Consider the following 22,657-nt stretch of genomic DNA (forward strand, 5'->3'; position numbering starts at 1 on the left):
TATTAAAATAGGTCCCTGGGGCAAAACTCCTCGCCAAGCCAATCTGAATTCAAACTGACAGCAGAATATACAAGGACAGCAAAAGAGCTGACACCATTTCTAACACTGTTTTATAAAGATAATTAACTTTTATTTATTCAAATCTACGAAGACACCGCATGGTGGAAAATAGTGACTCTTTGGGGATGTTGCTAAAGATACAAGCCTTTCAGGATATTCCCTCCCCTCAACTCACCCTTCCTGAATTATTACGCCCATTATCAACCACATGTCTAAATCAAAAAATTACTGAAATGCATATTGAACAGAGCAATTTATCTGTGACCGAAAATATCTCCGAGTTAATAGAGCTCCTCTGATGAGATCTAAACAAGACCAGGGAATGGCAGTACTCAATTTACAACGGTATTATTTAGCAACGTAAATTTAACCACAAGCAATGTATATGGTGAACGTCATAAATAAACACAAGAGGAAAATGGAGGGAAAATGGGGAGTGACACAGAATGCGCTTTTTTTCAGAGAAAAGGGATCACAGAGCCCTCACATCGGTGCCTGACACACAATCAACATTTCAAACTGGTGGAAGTAATTAAGCTAGCAAATTAAAAATCATGTTTCCCTTTCTTGCTCTGGATTTTCAAATCATTAAATCAAGTTCTCTGTGTGTGTGATTTAAGGGTGTCTTGAAAGATTTCCACAGAAAAATATTTCTCCATCAACCTACCATAGTGCCTGAAATTATCATTGTTTAAAATTAAAGGATTTGACATTTTTTTTTGTTTTCAAGATTTCCCTATTAAATCTCTGAGACAAAAATGATTCTTCATCAGCTAACATACTAATGGGAATGATATACCCTAAAACTACTGAAATGTGCACACACAAGAGATCTTAGTGGTGCAACTACTCCTTTTTCTGAAATTTATTAGATAAGTTACATTGAAACCCAGATACTCTCCAAGGTCACAGAGCTACCTGTTGGCTGAACTGGAACCAAAGTTCAATGTGTTGAATCCCCCATGTAGTGCCTTTCCCCTACACTGTGCCTCAGTTTCTTTCCAAGGGTCTACATGAACAAGACAGAGGAGAGATACCCAAAGAAAGAAAGAGGAATTGTCTAAGAAAAAGGAAAAGCACCATAAAGTAACTACTAACATCACAATTTTGCCTAGATAGGCTCTAAGAACAATTGAGCTTGTTTGTTGTTTTTTCATCAAATCATAGCTGACACAAAGTAGACCAAGATTGAAGCTGGAAGAGTTGGAAGCGTTATTATGTAAGACTCTGTATGCAATTATTAATCTTATTAATCATGTTATTGGTTGCTCATGGTTTTAGTTGACAGTCCCTACTGTAACATCCAAAAATTAAGACTATTGTTCTCTGGGCCACTGTCACGATTTCTCAAACTGATCATCTCATCATTTGCCAGAATTAGGGTATTATTATACAAGACTTGTATATACTTACCCACTTGTGGTGGCGCCCTGTTGGATCACCCCACTGGTGAAACTAGCAAAGTGGAGGCAGCAAAGAAAATGGAAAGAATTTGAGGGTTGATATTTCCCCCCCTAAAAAAGCAAAGTAGTCTTCATTTCAGAAAATCAGAACATTGCTAGATGGTTTTGCACCTACCTGATGGCTTAATAGTATTTTCATTTTCTTTTTCCAAAGATTCTATTTATTTATAAGAAGGAGAGTATGGGGAGGAGCAGAGGTAGAAGGACAAGCAAACTCCATGCTGAGTACCAAGCCTGATGCGAGGCTCCATCTCAGGACCCTGAGATCATGACCGGAGCAGAAACCAAAAGTCGAACATTTAACCCACTGAGTCACCCAGGCACCCAGTATTATTTGCTTTTTTTTTTTTTTAATCTTTTATTTTTTATTAACATATAATGTATTATTAGCCCCAGGGGTACAGGTCTGTGAATCTTCAGGTTTACACACTTCACAGTACTCACCCCAATGACCATAGCACATACCCTCCCCAATGTCCATTACCCCACCACCCTCTCCCCACGCCCCCCACCCCCGGCAACCCTCAGTTTGTTTTGCGAGATTAAGAATTTCTTAATCTTGTTTCCTTTTATCCTTCCCTACCCTCCAACCCCCCCCAACGTTGCCTCTAAAATTCCTCATATCAGGGAGATCATATGATAATTGTCTTTCTAAACTAAACTTCTATCATATGATAATTGTCTTTCTAAACTTCTCCCCATCCTCACCGACACTTACTTTTTGCCATCCTTTTGATGATAGCCATCCTGGTAGGTATGAAATGCTATCTTTCTGTGCAATGAACCAGGGTTTAGATAGGTTTAGTGCTAAGAAGGACTGTGTATAGGTCGGGATAAGGAAGCAGACGCGGGGTCTTACTTCCTTGGAAACTGCAGAGTTAAGTTAACGTGAAATGTGTGCAGAAACCCTTGATCTGAACCTCTGTGCCTCAATTAGTCACTGAGGCTGCTTTTCCTCAGCAGAGTGACTCATCTTCCAGGCAAAAATGGAAAGCTCATTCTTGCTGATATAATTTCATCCACCAAAATTTTAGGCAATCTCTGATTTTAGGAAACAAGTCTTTTCAGTGAATAAGTGAAAGAAAGATGCCTTACAGACTGGGGTTGTTGTGACATTTTACAATGTCAGGGTGTCTTGGGAGAAATATCGGTTCCTCTTAACTTTGTGGTTGGCTTTATCAGTTCTCTGTTATCCCAGAGTGGTAATTAGCAGGGCAAGAGATTTTACTTTCTTATTTTGAGCTAATACTTAATTTCTCGGCATCAAGGACACACTAGAAAGGAAGAAAAAAATGTCCTAAATAAAAACCTCCCTACTCAAAATGAACCTATAAACCCAATATTCCAAATCCTGTAAAATTAATGCTAAGAGAGACAGTCACCTGGCTGTGGCCACAGCAGCACGGTGCAGACGACAAATGTGATGCGGGGATCTGCCTGCTTTACCATCAGCTAGTGGGGTCACTTAGGGGGATCATTAGCCTTTCTTGTCTCTCTCTCTCTCTCTTTTTTTTTTTAAGATTTTATTTATTTGTCAGAGAGGGGGAACAGCAGGCAGAGGGAGAAGCGGGCTCTCCATTGAGCAAGAAACCTCATGTGGGACTCAATTCCCAGACCCTCAGATCACGACCTGAGCCAAAGGCAGACGCTTAACCAACGGACCCTCAGACATCCCAGGTTTTTAATTTCATCCATACAAAACGGAGTTACCAATACAACACCCTCAATAATCTTGTTATTAGACCATCCAAGGAGGTGGTGAGAAAAGCTTAAAATTCTACACACTTTCCAAAGGCATAGTATTACTGATGTGGATTGAAGGCTGGAAACGATGGCCAGGAAAGAATTCTTGAGACGTCTTTGGTGCAAAAAGGTGGTTAAAGCACCAAGATGGGACTCTTGGGCAGAAAAAGAGGCTCTGGGGTTGTGGGAGCAATTGACTATAGACTTTGTTTGGAGTTGGGGCAAGTAAAGACAAAGAGAAGCTTCCAAAAGGACTTTCCTATGCTAAGAAGACACACAGGATCCTGGAGACCCAGCTATCTGAAGCCAAGGTTGTTTTTCCCTCTAGCCAAGCTTGAAGACAGTTGGGAGATTCCTGGAGGAAGGTCATACTCTGCCTGCCTCAAGTATTTGTCCGTGGGCTGCGGGTCATAAGGACATTTAATTTTATCTCATTTCATTTTTATCTTTGCTCCCCATATCGCTAGTACCATTTCTTCTCTGAACAAAGCATTTGGAGACTAGGGGAGTTGGAGCATCCATTCCTCCCTCCATATTGCCCGAGACTCACATAATCCTCTGCTGTAAAATCAGGGCGGAGTCTGAGCGGGACCCGCCCCTGCTATCTTCCTTCTCCAAGCCTCTTCTGCTCTTCCAAAGGGTTATTCCACCCAGCTAGACCTTATTTTTATGGATAAGAATAGAGCTGGTAATCCCTTACTATTTCAGCCTTTTTCCTTTAAGTAGAAGAAACAGACTGGGAGACTGTGAGCATGAAATACCAACTGTGTGATTTCCATCCATCACTAGGTAATTAGCAATTAGCGGAGCACAACAAAAGGAGATCCTGCTATGAATACCTCTCGGTGCAATCCAGACAGGGAGATCATGTTTATTTCTTCCTCACAAAATGCAATTTGGGAACCATCCAAGTATTCCGCAAGAATAAAGTACAACATTTAAACGAACTGTTTAGAAAGATGATGGGGAGGTTTTGTGCAAAACAGTCAGGACTTCTTCGGGATTTCATTTTTCATCGAGATCCAGCTTCCTGAGCTCAGGTTGACTCTCCACAAAGGATTTAAGAGCCTTTTTTTTTTTTTTTCTTTAAATGAAGATGGAGCATTGTTCTGGGTAATGACTTCAGACCCTCCACTATAGTTAGCAGCCGATGAGGATTCAAGCTGAAAGATAATATCTAACAGAGGAACTGATGGGCTCTTTTCCACTTTGTTCCTTCAGTGCTGAAAGCCAAGAAGAGCGGTCCCTGCAGGTATGAGAGGCAAAGTAGACCAGTATGACCAATGCATCTTTCAGTTCTGCGATTAGACTAATAATCACTCGGCCCCCTAATTTTCCTGCCACTGCAGGGACTATAAATGGCATTCTGTGAGGCCACAAATTGCTATGGAACACTTTGTGCATGAGGGAAATTCTCTCATTGTGTAAATGGATCAGTTCCCACCCTAAAATTACTGGCCTCTCTGACAAAATGATGCAGGGGTCTTATTACTGCCTGCTGAGTTGTGTAAAATCGACTAATTTTACAGGTTTTCCTTTTAGCTTTTTCTCTCTTATGATCCCTGAATAATGGGGGCTGCCAATTTTGGTTCAGCCAGTGGGCCGAGTGGTCATCCCCAGAACTGTAATGGTCCAAGAAAAGAGAGTAGCTCCCCATCAGAGTGACTGTCTGAGGGTATATTTCTGTTCTTTCCCCCCATGATTCTAGACCTAAACACTCTAAAATGTTCCTCCACCCATCTACCTCCTGTCTCCTCTCCTCACCCCCCTACCCCCCAAAGTTTCAGTGTTAAGAGTTTGTCTAAATTCTCCTACTCTCCAGGAGAGGTAAACAAGTCCTTCTTTGCTCCCACACTGCCTTGCTCCTGCGTCTAAAGTAGCTCAACTCTCTTCTCTGTAGTTCTGTGAGCCTCCCCAGTAAACTGTAACACCCTGGAGACTGGAAGCTGTTTTCCATTCATCTTTTCATCCCCAACACAGGCCACAGTGCCTGGCACATACATTATCTGTTCTTTATAGGAGGCAATTTAAGCATAATTTTAAGATACTGGTTAACAAATCCAAACAGAGTAATGGGTAGATTTGCTTCATAAGCCTGCACTGTAAGGCTGGGCAAGCAGGGGCAGGGAGAAGGGAGGGGGAGCCCATGTCCTGAGGAGCTCACAACCAGGCAGGAGAAGGACTTGAAGACACATCACAACACTGCTGAGAGAGAGAAAGCAAGTGAGTGCTGAGGAAACATGACGCGAGGGACCAGCTCTGCTTGGACCATCCGTGGACCTGCACATGGAGATGACCTTTTAAAGTGATCTTGAAATATGGCTACAGTTTGGAGGGATTGGGATGATGAAAGACATTCTAGAGGGAAATAGAAATTCCAGATCTAGGAGCTACTGGGTGGCCAGGTGGTTAAGCCTCTGACTCTTGATTTTGACTCAGGTCATGATCTCAGGGTCTTTGAGCCCCACATTTGGCTCTGTGCTAAGCAGGAGATTCTCTCTCTTCCTCTCCCCCTACACCCCTTCCCCTGCTTGTGCTCACTTGCTTTCTCTCTCTCTCTCTCAAAAAAAGAAAGAAATTCCAAGTCTAAAAGGCAGGAAGAAAGCACGTTAGAGGCTCTCTCTGCCCCCGCTCTTCTCACCTGTGTGTGCACCCACTCAACCCCCTTTTCCAACCCCCACCTGCAGTCATCTGGGAGGCTTTCAAAAAGAAAATCTTCCATGGAGGGTGGATGATATTGGGGAAGGGGGTCAAAAGTTACAAACTTCCGGCTATAAAATAAAGAAGTCCCAGGGATGGGATGTACAGAATGGCAGTACATGGTTAGCAACCCTGTATCAGATGTTTGAAAGTTGCTAAGAGAGCAGATATTGAAAGTTCTCATCACAAGAAAAAATAATCAGGAACTATGTGCCATAGCAAGACTTACTGTGGTGATCATTTTGCAATGTATACAAATATCGAATCATTATGCTGTACACCTGAAATTAATGTTACATATCAATCATACTCCAAATGTACAAAAAAGAATCTCTTCACAACTACTTCAGAGTCTCTTTTGTCTTTCCCGTTTGGGGAACTGTGGGTCCCAGTAGGTCGGGGTAGGTGCTCTCCCAGAAGGTTAGTTTGCTTAAGGCACTATTTCAGGGGGAAAGAAGAGTTCCCTCCCCTTGACTTACAGCGGGATCCCCGGTGGCTTATGGGTAGAATCTGAGATACTCTTTTTATCAGAGAAGCCTTCAGAGCTTACGAGCTCTGTCCCTATAGGAAGTCCTAACCTAGCGTCTCCACAATCCCCCACTACCTGGTGTACAGCTGACCCTCTGAGCTTCAAAGACTCTGGAGGAAAAGTTCTGAGTATCACTAGGAAACGTGAGAAGAGAATATAGCCCAAGTTCCTACCCGTGGTAACCAAGGCATTATTTTTTTGTCCTCATTTGCTCTCTCACTGCCATTTTATGCCCTCCTCTGATACTGAAATGACCTCCCACAAGGCCCCGAGGATCGATAAGGTACAGGATGATTGTGTCGTAGCCTTGCATGTTTTAAAATTCTCATTAGGTTATTCTTTTAAATCAAGGCCAACTTTAAATATGTTCCCGATTTGCACCTTTTACTGCAGCCGTCCAGGTCTGAGTGGCCAGGAGGGAAAAGATTAAGCTGACTTGCACTGTCAATTAAAACACAAGAGTTAGCTGTACATCAATTTTAAGAGACTTTGACCTGTGAAAGGCCTTATTCACCTCCTATAGTCTGTGTCTCTCTTGCCCCTTGGGGTTCCCTCCCGTCAAGCCTGTCCACTTTCCAGGGCTCTCATTCACACCCGTTCCTGTCCAAGGCCTCTCTCTAGGGTCACCTCACGGGGCACCGACCTCCTTGCTCTCCACACGCATGGTTCTCCAACCCAGACGTGTCAGCGAATCAATTGGGAAGTTTGTTTCTGTGTGTTTTTTTAATTTCAAGTACAGGGCAGGCTGCTGGGATTTAAAAAAAAAAAATTTTTTTTTCCAGATAATTCTTTTGTGCAGCCAGGATTGAGAATAGCTGCTGTAGATGGTGCTTGGTTGGTTGGTGGCTTGGTTGAACTTTGAAAAGCTGTAGGACTCTTTGTTCAAATGATGCAGGGACCCGAAGTGTAAAGGAACAATGGGGAGAGACTTTTTTCGTTGATGAAGTGAGTGTGGCAAGAAACACGCATGCGTCGGGGGCTCCAAAGGACTGTCTGGAAAGCACACTTCACCTTCACAGACAGCTGCCCACACCATCAGATCTTACCTTCCCCGGGAGCCACCGCCTTGAGCCCAGGACTTCACAAACTGTTTCTGTAAAGGGCCAGTGTGTCAACATTTTGGGCTTCCCGAGCCATATAATTTCCATCGCAATTACTCAACACTGTCGAAAGCAGCCATAGGCAACACATGCATTAATGACTACATCTGTGTTCTACCAAAACTATATTTTTTATTTTTTATAATTTTGGGGGGTAGGCTCCACACCCAAGGTGGGGCTTGAACTCATGACCCTGAGATTAAGAGTCGAATGCTCCACCAACTGAGCCAACAAGGCGCCTCTCACTAAAACTTTACTTACAAAAGCAGACGATGGACTGGATTTGACACGCCAACTGTTGCTTGCTGATCCCTGTTTTCAAGCATTATTCCCTTCTAAGTGACTAACCATTAATCTTATAAGCTAAATATTCGTGTGTCCTAATTCCAGGTTACGTCTGTGCTCATTAACTTACATGGGTGTCAGCTGAAGTTCTCTGATGATAACCCCTAATACGAAGAATTGGTTTTCTTGGATGGTTTTGATAGAACTAATCCAATGGAGCAGTTCTTTGGTGGCAGGTGGAAGGTCTACGAGATGGGCTGAACCGGGACGATAGTAACTTACTCAGTAGTCTCCTCTTCTGAACTGGAGTTTGGAGAGCGTGGAACTGAGGTCCCTCCTACCACCTGGCAGTCCTAGGCAGGAGAGCACTGATTTGAGACAATGGTAGCTATACTAACTTCGTCCCCCTTGGTCAGGTCATCATGATGTTGTGTTGGGGTAAAAAATATCTTGCCAAAGCCTATAATGTTTGCTTGGGAGAATTGTACTAGGGATTCTCCTTTTTTTTTTTTTAATTAATTTATTTTAAAGACAGCAAGCACAGGTGGGAGGAGCAGAGGGAAATGGAGAGAGAACTCGAGCAGACTCCCTCCCCACTGAGCGTGGAGGCTGATGTGGAGCTCGATCTCACAACCTGAGCTGAGATCATGACCTAAGCGGAAACGGAGAGTTGGATGCTCAATTGATGGGACCACCACCCAGGCGCCCCGGGCTTCTCCCATCTGAAGGATCACCGCCAGTTCCGCTCAGAACAGAGGCTGGACAGTAACGATGTAAGAGCACTGTCCATGCTCCTTTGTAGAATTCACATACACTGACACGGAGGCTACCCAGAGTCTGGGGCTTTGATTTTGCTTCTCAACACTTCCTCATGTGCATTTTCCTTTGTACTGCCCAGCTCTGAGTTATGTTTCTCCTGGGCCACATTCAGGATCTCCTTGTCCTCCTTGGCTGGTAGAACAGCAAGCACCGTGTTAACTGGTCATGCTGCCCCTGAGATGCCCCAGTGCATTCATTTACAAGCATTGTTTTGAAAGCCACATTCTTTTTTTTTTTTTTTAAGATTTTATTTATTTATTTGACAGAGAGAGATGACAAGCAGGCAGAGAGGCAGCTACCGAGAGATGAGGAAGCAGGCTCCCTGCTGAGCAGAAAGTCTGATGCGGGGCTCGAGCCCAAGGACCCTGAGATCATGACCTGAACTGAAGGCAGCGGCTTGGTTAAGCCATTGGGTTCACTGAGCCACCCAGGCGCCCCAAAAGCCACATTCTTTATACTGCTTTCAGTTTCAAATCTACTTGACATCCACTTTTCTTTCTCACTCCAGAAATCCCTTAATTGTTTTCACCTATACTCCCCCTATAAATCAGAAATGAAAATAAGTGCAGGAACTAGTTAAAGATATGAATGCTGAAGTATTGAGGAAAACATATCCTGAGGTTTACAATTTATTTTGAAATACAACAAAAGACCTGATATAGATCAATAGATAAAAGGATGGAAGGAGATATGATAAAATAAGAATAATTCTGAGTGGCAGGATCCAAGTGACATGTATAAGAATGTTCATTGTAAAGTTCTTTCCATGTTGCTGTATATTTGAAATTTGCATGATAAAATATTGAAAGAAATAAATGTCAGGACATTCAGAAAAAAAAAGTTTCTTCTTATGAATTATGCCTGTACTTGATTCAAGACTCAAAAACTTGAACCAGCATATAAGAGCTGTTCTGCCTGCAGTACTAATTATGAGAACGTTCTCACCAAGGAACCTGATTAGATTCAAATATTTATTTTCATCAGTATGGCTACAAAATCCTGTTAAACACCAAGTACTAAATGAAGTGTTCTGGGATCAGCATGATTTCTTTTATTTATTTATTTATTTATTTGTTTATTCATTCATTCATTCATTCATTGTTTTTCCCTTTGGATCTTAGGTGACCATAATTGGATTCATCATCACAGTGCTTGGTCACACTCTCAACACTGGCCCGTGCATGGTCCATTTCTATTTGTTTCTTCTTCAGTCAGTTTTCAGTGCTGAAAACCCAGCACCCAAAAACAAAAACCAGGACCTTCACAACCCACATCCCACCACATAATCCCCCCCTCCCCCGGCCCATCCCAAATCGTCCTAAATTCTACAATCATCATTCCCAGGCTTTCCCATATACATGTGTGTGTTCTCTGTAGATCTATGTAGTCCTTTAAAAGGATATCATTTTAATTGTTCATAACTTTACAAAAAGGGTATATTCATTTTGATCAGTCTTGAGCTTTTTTTTTTCCACTTGCATATCAGGTTGCAGAAATTTACCCATACTGTTGTGAAATTGCTGTGGTTCCTTTGTTTGATTACTGTATTGTATCCATTATGCAAATCTACCAACTGTCCTCTTCAGTTATAAGCATTTGTTCCCAGGTTCTAGTATTAGGAACATTCTTATACATATCTTGTGTTGCTTATGTGTAAGAATTTATCATGGCTACATGCCTAAAAATGGAACCCCTAAGTATCAGGGTATATTAAGGTTCAACTTTAGGAGATAATGCCAGCTTTTTTTCCAAAGTGCTGTGCCCATCTGTACTCCCCTGGTAATATGGTCTCTATTGACATTCAACCCAGTGGAATAAACCCAAAGCTAATGAAATGACTTATTATTACACACATAAATAGGGTGAGCGATGAGATGTAAGCTTCAAGATATGCCTCTTAGCTATGAGGAGAAAGCGATATATGGATTTGTCTCTTCATCTCAATTGATACTCATTAGAATTACCTCTAAATAAGATATATATGTTTCTCGCCTTCCACTTCTGTTTTCCCAGGTTTGAAATGGTTTATGCTATGAGTTTTTTGGGCTCTCCTCCATCTTTGAGGCTATGGGAATGACTAACCTTTTATTCCTTGTGAAGACCAAAAACCCCTCCCTGTGGCAATTCTCTCCTTTGGCACAAAAAAGCATTAACCCCGCCCCCCCCTTGCAATTCCTGTTTGTCCTCCCTTCTCTGTCAGTTTTTGCTTCTGTCCAATGAGTGGCCTCATGGAGTTCAGACGTGCCAAATTAATTTACTTGGCTATTCAACACCCGGAGACCTTCTCTGGGTGTTGGGGTCTGTAAAAAATACCCCCTTCAGGAACCACATTGGCGTGATTCATTTGCCAGCTCCTCCAAGTACAATCAGGCTGTCAGGGTCCTATTTGTGCTCTAATAAGCTCCGCACGGCCAACCCCCAAAATCAGTGGTCTTGAGCCCGGCACCGTCACCCCCGCCCCCGCCAAGGCTCTCACACATTTACTCCAGTATCAGTTGGCCCAGCCCCGGGGGTAGGGGGTGGAGGGGATCCGCCATTCCTGCTGCAGGTGTGGGGGGTCACCTCGGGTCTCCTGAGAGCCCCGTAATCAGTATGCTGCTCCTGCCTGCCGGCGAGTCTCCTACACCCAGGCGTTCTTATCAGATCACGAGTTTCATTATGGGCTGTCCACTGGGAATCCGACTAAAAGCAATAAATTCATTTTGCTGCGCGAGTCTCTGGACTATTAAAGCATTTCAGTCCTGTTTCTCCTTTAACATCCCACGAGCCAAATATTCACTCTGACAAAATGCTATTCATTACAAAGTTAAGATGACTTTGACTCTATTTCTCTCCCACATAATACAATGAAGACACTCTGTCCTGGATTCGTGTACAGCCTGATGGTATTACAGATAAAAACACGCCAAGGCAGGCAGTCTTTTCTCAGAAAAATGGATTGAAATTACCTCTAGCTAGCTATGCCTTGCTTAGATAAAGAGTAGCTAGGGGGAAAAAAAAAAAAGAAAAAGATTTTCTGCTCATTTTTAATTTCCTGACCAGTATACTGCTTTAGGGAGGATGATCAGGGAGGAAAAAAAAATAATAATGAAATAGTAAAATGAAATATCACTGGAATATAAAAGAGATAAAATCCCCTGTGACTCCTCTTTTATCCACGGATACTTTCCCCATGCAGAGTGTGAGCAAACAGATCAGAGAGCTCGGTGGAATTATGGGATACCTCTGGGGCCCGGCTCGAGGTAGATCTTAGAAAGATCTTGCCAATTGATTGATTTAAGCAGAAATTATAGCTATATTAGATTTATCATCTAAGTCAGCTGCAGGTCCAAACCCTGCATCTGACACATACCAATATCAAGTAAATTTAGAAACCTCTAGAAAATGGGGGAAACACTACCCCCATCCTCCGTTTATTGTGAGGACGGAAGGAAATACCCGATGCAAATCTCCTAGCCTGGCCCTTCCCAGGCAGTAAGAAAAACATGAATATTTTTTTCCCCTTTTCTTTGTCCTCCTTACTGCGCAGAGAGCTAAGGAGAGAATGGGATAGATGAAGACCAAGAACACAGCCCTAGATTATTGGGGGTCTCAGAGAGACAGCTCTGTCCCACCTATTTGACTTAGAGCATGGGATCTTTCTCCTGCCTCCATTGAAAGAATTAAACCAAATAACCACAGAAAATCTGATCGCTGTGTTTGGTGTCGGAATGAGGCAATGGATATTCCAGATAAAAACTGGGCGGCTCAGTTGATTAAGTTCTGACTCCCGGGCTCAGCTAAGGTCATGATCTCAGGGTCCTGGGATCGAGCCCCCCTTCAGGTTCTGTATTGGACCTGGGGTCTGCTTGGGATTCTCTCTCTCCAGCTCTCTCTCTCTCTCTCAAATAAAATTAAACAAGAAACAAAAACAAACAAAACGACCCTGTGAGAGGAATTTCTCTGTGCCTGGAAGATAGAAGCCCCTGAGACCTGGCTTGCGCCCGTCTTAAGTGTCAAGGATCATATGGCCCTCCTGATGGGTCCTGGGTTTCATAGCTGTATATTTTGGGTGTCAGTTTCACCCCTAATTTCATCTCAGTCTTCTGCCCCTTCATTTCCTTTCTCCTCCACCCACGGCTCCTCCTGATTTCTTTGCTCACTCTCTGCAGTGTTGCATGCTGTGTACCTTTGCAAGCCACCTTGGGCCTTACCTAATTACTTTGTTGATTAATGAAAACTCAGCTCTTCTGCTTTTCAGCCCGCAGGCTCTGCACCAGGCTTTCCCTTCGGCGAGCTGGACGGGAACACTGGTGGCTTGTCAGCTCTCACAGCTCGCGGCCTCCAGGGCTCAGGAACAAAGGGAGGCTCTGTTGCTTCCACAGCCCTGACCAGCCCCATCCCAGAATAAGGAGAGATTTAGGCTGAACTTTCCCGAACACAGGAAAAAGAACTCCCCCCCCCAACCACCCCGCCCCCTCGCATCAGCCAAGAAAACAGGAGTCGTTCATCCTTTCACTTGTCTAATTAGAGACACGGCTTTATAAATAAAGCAACTATTTTCTTAAAAATGTCTGCATCCAGTCTCTCTGGAGTAGATTAACTTCAAAAAACCTGATCTTGTCAACCCCTGAGAAATTCTCTGGAGAGTGTGCGGAATCCATCCGGGTACTAGAACGTATCTTCGGATGCCTTCTTACACTGGACGCCATTAGAACGCTATGATAACAAATAACACTGTGGGGGGCAAGGAAGAGGGTAAACAAGGACAAAGAAGAGTTTCCACACCTAAAGTTGTATATTGGCGCCTCAATATGTTCCAACAGCCCATCAATTATTAACTGGCTGGGAACATTTCCAAGTACTGCATCAAAACATACAACACCAGAAGGCATTCTCCAAAACAGGTCTTATTTATTAAATGTTGTTTACTATCTCTTAGCAGCTTTGTCTTTTTAGATGCCGTTTGGAAGCCTCCCTAATATATACACTGTCCAGCGGAGAGATCTCTGTTCAGATTCTCAAATAAAAGACTGGCAGAAGCTCAAAGGCAAGCATGTTAACTTGGGTTTCTTGGAGAGATCAGAGAAAGCTGCTCACCAGCAAACCCACCCATGTTGAGTCCATTCAACCCACTGGATCCATTCAGGACTGTGATTTAGTGGGAAGGATTAGACTGTAATGCTGTGCTATGATAAGACAAAACTCAGAGCTCAAAATATTATAAGCACGGGTAAGAGAATAGATATTAGTCGAGAAGAAAATGCATGGAATTTCAGATGTGAGCTGGTGTTGCCCATTCTGGGCAGCGCTGGAAATTTCTTTTTATCCTAAAATCCTTTGTAATTCTAGAAGGTAGGAGGAGCTGAGGAAGAATGAGAAATAAAGGAGATTTCATTCTCTGGATCTGATCATTTTTGTCAACCACACGTAAATATAGAGAGATGGCTTTCAAAAACATATACAACTACATCGGCTTTGGGGTGTAAAATTGTGAACTTTACGGGATCTAGTCATTGATTAATTTTTGAGATGAGCAATGTGTTTATTCCTTCCTTTCAGAGGAATAAAACGTGAGACAACAGAATGAAGAAAACAGATCGAGAAAAACTGATCTGCCAAGACCTCATGAGTGACAGACCATGACCCTGAATTTGCCACCTCGACTCAGAGAGGGCCCCGAATCTCGGTGTCTTAGAGATGACAAAGCAAAGTAGCCATGCTAATGAGTCGCATGGGCACCTGCAGAGGACACAGAAATTCAATGCCTGCCCACGTTTGTAGGGGGACTGTTTCCGTAGCTGCTTCCACCAAAGTCACTGAGCAGCCCAGATGTCTACTCCTGTTTGAGGCTAGAGGCCTGTGGATGAGTCTGGGGTACCCGAGGTGCAGCTGCAAAAGGCTAGGATAGGCAGACTCTTGCTTGGGGTGTCCGCCAGCATCTTGTGACTTCCCTCCCCACCGATCCCCCTGAGAGGAGGTCCATGTGGAACTCTCGGGACACTGGATGCCACAGGGCACAGGTAATAGCGCTCACCAAGCAACTGGACCCCTTTTCCTACAGTAACCCCCACTTCCTGCAGAGATAAACGGAAGTGCAGGGACGCGAAAGTCCTTGCCTAAATCTACCTCAAGCAAAGCAGCAGCTGGGAAGTTACTAAAAGCCATGGATTATAGATTCTAGGGCCACGGTTGAGCATTCAAAGGCCTTTCCTTCTCCTTAGAGGAACTCTTAGAGTGAATAATCCCATACTGTAGGATCAGTAAAATACAAAGAGTTTTTATTCTAAGAGAGAGAGGCATAAATGGAAAATGCTTCCAGGCTTATTTTTTAAAAGGAGAGAAAATACATGAAAGCATCATAAACTAAAAGAAAAACACCTTGCAAATCCAGAGTGTGATTGTTGTCTTATTACAATATTTCATCACTTGTATTTCCAGGAAACACCAGATTACTTGACCTCAAGGGTACCTGAAAAGGGCACAGAGCCCCTGCTCTGGTTAGAACAATTGAGGAATTGGGTTCTATCTTCCTTTGGTGACAATTCAAAAGGAACTCACTCTATCTTCGCTAAGTCATCTGAAGATTTATATTCCAAAAATAACCACCGTGCTGTATTTGATTAATGACAATTACAATCTATAGCAACGCTCTGATGAGCTTATTCAATGTCATCGCTGATGCCGAGCGACAAAAGGGATATAAATACTTGTGATATAACCAATACCCTCTCCTACCTTATGCCTCATTATACGAAAATGGTGCCATTTCCCCCTGAACAGTAGACCTAAAGAGAAGACTTATGTTTTTCTTTTGTGCTTCCCCTGAGGAGCAAATTTCACCTAGAAACAGAGTTACATCCACCAAAAGCAATTTGTGTACCTAAAGCATTCAGAAATGCTAGCCTGCAGAACCATCATTAGCATTTGATAGCACGCTTTGTTCCTAACAAGCACTCCTTGGCCCTGCAAAAGGCAATAATTGTGGTTCTTCTTCATTCGCTTTAGATTAATTTGTCCCTGGGGGTCAAGGGACTGCCAGGTTAGCAGCCCTAGAATCTCACCTCATAATTGTACTAAACTATAGCCTTATGAAGCCTCCCTCGGCAATCACTTAAAAAAAAATTACGATTCTCTCCAAATCCTGAAGGTTAGAAAACAGGCACTAAGGGACACAGCTGACCTAGACCCAGCCACGGATTTCTAACTTAGTAAGTACAGAGACAGAGCATTCTCTTTGCTGGATTAACAGATATTTACTATCGACACGATTAAGTGACATTGTTCGGAGTCACATGCATTTCAGGAAATCTACAAACACCACACTCTTCCCTTGGGTTCTGTTGATCTCGGTTGACTTTAATCTGTGGTGTCGTTTCCCCTCATGTCCAGTTTAGAAATGTATTTACTGATGATGATAACAGCATGCAATCTGAAGCAAACAGAATCCAAACCTTTCAGAGATTCGAGAAGTCGAGCAGATGCTGCAGATTTGAAGCAGAAGCTCTAAACATTATGAAGGATCCGACATCTGTGAGCACCTACTGTATGCCAGCCCTTGGGCTAGTAGTTTGCGCTTATTATTATTTTTTTTTTTATGATTTTGTTTATTTATTTGAGAGAGAGGGAGAGCAAGCATGCGGGGAGGGGTGGTGGTTGGTAAGGGGTAGAAGGAGAGGGAGAGAGGAAGGAGGATCTCCTCTAAGCAGGAAGCCCGTGGCAGACTCCCAGGACCCCAGGATCATGACCTGAGCTGAAGGCAGATGTTTAACAGCCTGAGCCACCTTATTTAATATTCACAACAACTTGCTGAAATAGATTTCATCTCCCTTGACTACAGAGTCGAATTTGAATTTTGTGGCTATTAAGTCAATTGTACCAAATCACACAACGAGTGGGCCGGGGAGCCAGATTCCAAACCAAAGGTGCCCAGCACCCCTTTCTACCATGTCGGGCAACCCTTAAGCCAGCTATCACTGCCCCCCTCCCCTCCATGCTAAAACCCAAGCCCCATCGGGGGCAGGGGGACGGGTCCAGCTGGTGAAGCAGGTTGGAATTCCAGGCAATAAGATCCGAATCTCTGGGTGCTAGGATCCGCGTACTTGACTGAGCTCCTAAGACAGATTCAATAGGTCAAATGCAAGACATTGGAGAGCAAAGTACTTCCTTCTGGGCCCTTGGGAAAATCAGACCCAGAAGAAACATTTGTGGTGACAGTCAAGGCCCATTACAGAAGCTAGGAACAGTTACAGGCATTACAGGATGTGCTGAGCAGGAAACAGCCACTCGTGGGGGCAGACTGTGCTCCAAAGAGACAGCCGATTGCTAGGCAAAGCTAAGGGGAAGCTCAATGAGTCCAAAGTCGGAAGAGAGAGATGCAAGCTGCTCAGAGCTGGTGGTCAGCGGCTCGGCTAAGTGCCCAGGGAGCAGCCAGTGTCTGAAGTACCGCCTTCAAACCCCGACCTCACCTGACCTTCTCTTTACATGCATGTCACCCCATGGGCTGCGAAGCCACGGTGGATCCCCCAGGGATCCAGCTAATGCTTGGTGATGCTAGAGACCGCTGCACAGGGATCTGAACGTTATGAAAACCTTCATGTCCCCAGGGTTAAGCGCTGTGCTGAGATCAGAGAAGGGACTCAGTACTTGTGGAAGGCAGGGAGGAAAAGGGGGAGAGAATAGGCAGATTCGAGTACCACGAACTCGCCATTTAGAACACGTCCAGCTCCAGGGTTGTGCGTCAGGAAGGGACAGAAGAAACCGAAGCTGGTCTCCCAGCTGTGCAACGGCCACCATTAGAAAAAGTGTTGTGTCTGACAACAAGATGTGCCTTAGGAATAAGGTCCTAATTCATCTCCCAGTTCTTTGGGGGCAAGATTCTTCTTAGTTCCGGGGTATTTTCTGATTGGTTAAGCCGAAGGCAGAGGCTTAACCCACTGAGCCACCCAGGTGACCCCCTCCTGGTGAGCTTTTTAAAAGGAGGAAGAAGGGTGCCTGGGTAGCTCAGTGGGTTAAGCAGCTGCCTTTGGCTCAGGTCATGATCTCAGGGTCCTGGGATCAAGACCCGGATCAAGGCTTTCTGCTCAGCAGGGAGCCTGCTTCCCCCCTCTCTCTCTGCCTGCCTCTCTGCCTACTTGTGATCTCTATCGAATAAATAAATAAAATCTTTAAAAAAAAATAAAAGGAGAAAGGACAAAGGACACGGATGAAAGAAGGCAGCAGGGCAATCTACCCATAACCGCAGTTCTTTCAGGAACGCAAGGTAGGAGGGAGCAGTACGACCCTCAAAGAAGAGGCACAGCGCTCCTCCGAAACGGAAGCCTCTGGATCCAGTCCCTGCCTGTAAACTCCTGCTCCAGGGGTGGGCTGGTGGGCTGGAAGGTCTTCTGCCCCTTCCTTCCCTCTCCTCTTCTAATGCCACTTTACCAGCTGGACTATTTTATTTTTATCCATACAAGCTATAAACTCCAAGAGAATAGGTACTAGGTATAGTTTTTTTTCCTGCTTTGTGTCCTTAGAACCAAGGTCTGTGCCTACCATACTCAATAAATGACTTCTCCATGAATGAATGAATGAATATCAAGAATTTACCTCTGATTTCAACTACAGGGAAGAAAGAGAAGCATTTTTAAAGCCCAGAGGGTTTTAGACACAGGACTGGTATCTACACGGGGCCATACAGTATACCCTGGATACCATACAGGGATCGATTGCTTTCAAGTTTTTCCTTAGAAAGCTCCCGCGGGTTGCAGGGTAGCAACATAGAATCTTAACACAGGGCTGGAAATCCAAACATTACACAAAAAGAACGGGTGACAAGATGAATGCTATAACTTAGTAATTTCTAGGTCACTTGCAAATGATTACCGTTAATAATTATAAGCTTTTATGGGGCCCTTTCTATTTTCAGAGTGCTTTACAATCATTCATGGGTTCTTCCTCACAACGGCGCTATGAGGTAGATCATCATTATTATCGCATTACAGATGCACTAAGGATTTAATTGATCCATGAATGGAGCTATTTTTAGTGGTGCATTTGCCCTGCTGCTTTCAGGTCTTAAAAATCTATTGATGCTGTCTAGAGGGTGATCCTGCTAAAGGGCAATTGAGAAAGACACATTGCAGAGAACGACCCAGAATCACAGGAGCAACGTAGGTACTAAATTTCTGAAAGGTTAAGAGGTGCCCAAGAGAAGCTTCGATGTATTCTAGAAGTACATACATTAGCTGCTGACCGTGTTCTCAAAAACGACTTTTCTCCTAAGGTTACTGCCACCTTGAAAATATGGATTTAGTTTAACGTGTATAAGTTTGAAAGCAATTTATACAATCTGGCCTCACAATGCTGAGCCAGGGTTCCCCTCGGTGATATATTTGAATCCCAGGAGCAGATTATTCTGTGCCTATGGGAGCTACATGTGATCAGATGTTCACTCCGAGGATTAAAGCTGGTATGGCCACCTGTTGGGAATAGTATGGCCGGAGAAGGCTGGTGAGTCTGTGGAGAAGCTCTTGAGCCATGGAAACAATCTGTCTCCATTTGCAAGGACAGTGTTTTGGCTGCTTGTCTATGGGATGCTTTTCCTTCCCCACTCCATTGTCTGCTTTTCCATGCGTCCGTCTACAGAGACTTCTCAGCACGCACTGAGATTGTCCTTGTTGTGTGTTATTATATCCCTCAAAAAAGACATGCCAGAGTCCTAACCCCAGCACCTCAGAATATGACCTTATTTGGAAATGGTGTCTTTGCAGAGGTTATCATCTTAGAATGCAGCATAAGGATAGGCCCTAATCAAATATGACTGGTGTCCTTAAAAGGGGGAAAATTAAGGGGTACCTGGGTGACTCAGTTGGTTAAGCGTCTGACTCTTGATTTCAGCTCAGGTCGTGATCTCAGGGTCATGAGATCTGGTCCTCCATCACTCTGCTGGGCATGGAGCCTGCTTCAGATTCCCTCTCTCCCTCTCCCTCTACCCCTGCCCTAGCCTCTAAAAAGGGGGGTGGGATTTAATACAGAGACAGACATACAAAGAGGGAAGATGGCCCTGCGAAGATACAAAATTGGAGCAATACATCTGTAAGTCAAGAAACACCAAAGATTGCTGGCAAACGTCCAAAAGCTAGAAAGAGGCAAGGAAGATCCTTCTCCAATTGGTTTCAGTGGAAGTGCTATCTTGCCCACACTTTGATGTCAGACTTCTGGTCTCCAGAACAGTGAGTCAATAATTTCTGTTGTTCTAAACTACCGAGTTTTTAGTACTTAGTTGTGGGAGCCCTAGGAAACTAATACAGTCCTACTAATAGGTTAATCTCAAAAGGAGATGGAAAATGACATACCGTTCAAGGTCACCCAGTGTTGAATTCTTTCGGGAGTGTTATGTCACTTCCTACTATGGAAAAACTTGGGTAAATAAAAGAGGATCCCCCTCATCCAGACCACTAGATAATATTTTGAATTGTTGCATTAACAATTATAATTATGGCCACAGCCCTACACCATGGAAGCGGCCCACTAAAAATAAATAAGATTTTCCTATTAACAAACTATATCCCTAGTTTGTTGGGGGACCTTCATTGGAAAACACATGCTTTTGGTCACAAAAAACACAATGGGGAAAAGTTGAATGACAACACATGACATTATAAAGTGTTTTAAATGCATATCTTACCAGTGTCCACAACAAGCAATTTTTTAAAAGAGTGAATTAAATACAAATGAGAAGAAATGAAATAACAAAGGCAGGATATTAATGAAATAAAAAATATAAAGCAAAGAAAATCAACAATCCCAAAAGTTGGTTCTTTGAAAGATATTTAAAGGTGATAGATATTGGGGCGCCTGGGTGGCTCAGTGGGTTAAAGCCTCTGCCTTCAGCTCAGGTCATGGTCACAGGGTCCTGGGATCGAGCCCCACATCGGGCTCTCTGCTCTGCAGGGAGCCTGCTTCCTCCTCTCTCTCTCTGCCTGCCTCTCTGCCTACTTGTGATCTCTGTCAAATAAATAAATAAAATCTTAAAAAAAAATAAAGGTGATAGATATTTAGCACAACTGATAAGAAAAAGAGAGATAAGACACAAATTATGAATATTGGAAATTTAAATAAAGGACATCGCTGTAGATTAAATAGGTGTGAAAAAGCTGATGAGATGGGGGTGCCTGACTGGCTCAGTAAATAGAGCATAGGACTTGATCTTTGGATCATGAGTTTGAGCCCCATGTTGGGTGTAGAGATTATAAATAACTAAACTTAAAAAAAGGCTGATAAGACTTTATGAACAGCTTTACATTAACAAAGTTACAATTTAGACAAGATGTACACATCCAAAGAAAAACACAATTTAATAAGCTGACGGAAAATTATTTTAAAATTTCAAACATGTATTTATTAAAGAAATTGAATCTGCAATTTAAAACCCTCTCACAAAGATGAGATATTAAATATTAGATGACCCTGCTAATAAATTAATCTATACATACTTGGGGAAGGGATAATACCAGTCTTAATAAATCCTTCCACAGAATATAAGAGTAGGAATACTTCTTAACTCATTTTATGAAGCCAACATAACCTAACAGTGACATTACAAGAAAGGAAAATTACAGGGCAGTGGCTCTTGTGAGCATAGATACTAAAATCCTAAACAATATGTTAGCCTCGACCTCTTCACAAAAAACTATAAATCATTTTTATGAAAATTAAAGCAGTCCTAAATAAATGAATAAACCATAGGTACCAGTTGGAAAATTTGATATGATAAAAATGCAAATTCTCTCACAAATAGATATATAGATCCAACAAAATATCAATCAAAATCCCAGAAGGTTTACTTTTGTGAGAAGTGACTCATTCTAAAGCTCATATGAAAATGCAGAGAACGTGGAATAGCCAAGACCCCTTTGAAGAACAAAGCCGAAGAACTTGCACAACAAATGCCACCACTTGCTCTAAAGCCATAGAAATTAAGACAGTGTGGTATTGGCACAGGGTAGGTAGACAGACAGGTGGAACCCTGTAGAGAATCCGGAAGTAGACCCAACAAATGCAGCGACCTTACTTACGACCAAGATGACTGCAGTGTGAAGGAAAGTTAACGGATTTTTCAGTCAGCTGGGTCAAATGAATATCCATAGGCAAAAGCCATAGTTTGATTCCTGCCATACATCATAAGCAAATAGGAAGTCTAAAAGATTTCAGATGTAGATCTCTAGATGGGAGAATATCTCAATAAATTGAGGGCAAGCAGACTTCTCCATGGGGCATAAAAGCACAGACCATAAGGGGAAAAAAATGAAACTATTAGAAGTCGTTACAATTAAGAGCTTGTGTCCTTCAAAAAATAATGCTGGGAGTGAAAAAGCAAGACATAGAATGGGACGAATGGATACGTGTGTGTATGTGTACAAAATTTCCTATATTGAGGGTACATAACTCCTAATAGATAAATCCTAAAATCAATAGGAAAAAAAAATGTGCAAAGGACTTGAAAGAACACTTCACAAAAGAAAAAAAAATGGCTAATAAACATGAAAAGTTTCTCAACATCAGTTGTCACTAGGGAACATAAATTAAAACCCAATGATGGGGCGCCTGGGTGGCTCAGTGGGTTAAAGCCTCTGTCTTTGGCTCAGGTCATGATCCCAGGGTCCTCGGATGGAGCCCCGCATTGGACTCTCTGCTCAGCGGGAAGCCTGCTTCCCCCCTCTCTCTGCCTGCCTCTGCCTGCTTGTGATTTCTGTCTGTCAAATAAATAAAATCTTTAAAAAAATAGAATAAAATAAAACCTGATGAGATAATCACTACACATCCACCGAATGTGTTAATATGAAAAAGAGACACAATACCAAGTGCTGGTGTGAATGAAAGCCCATTCCTTGCCCCTGGGAATATAAATTGGCACAACTATTTTAGTAAATTGCTTGGTAGTAGCTACAAAAGCTGGGGACATTCACACCCCTGTGGCCCAGTGATTTTACTCC

This window comes from Neovison vison, chromosome 11, assembly GCF_020171115.1.
Source record: "Neovison vison isolate M4711 chromosome 11, ASM_NN_V1, whole genome shotgun sequence".
NCBI classification, from domain to species: domain Eukaryota; kingdom Metazoa; phylum Chordata; class Mammalia; order Carnivora; family Mustelidae; genus Neogale; species Neogale vison.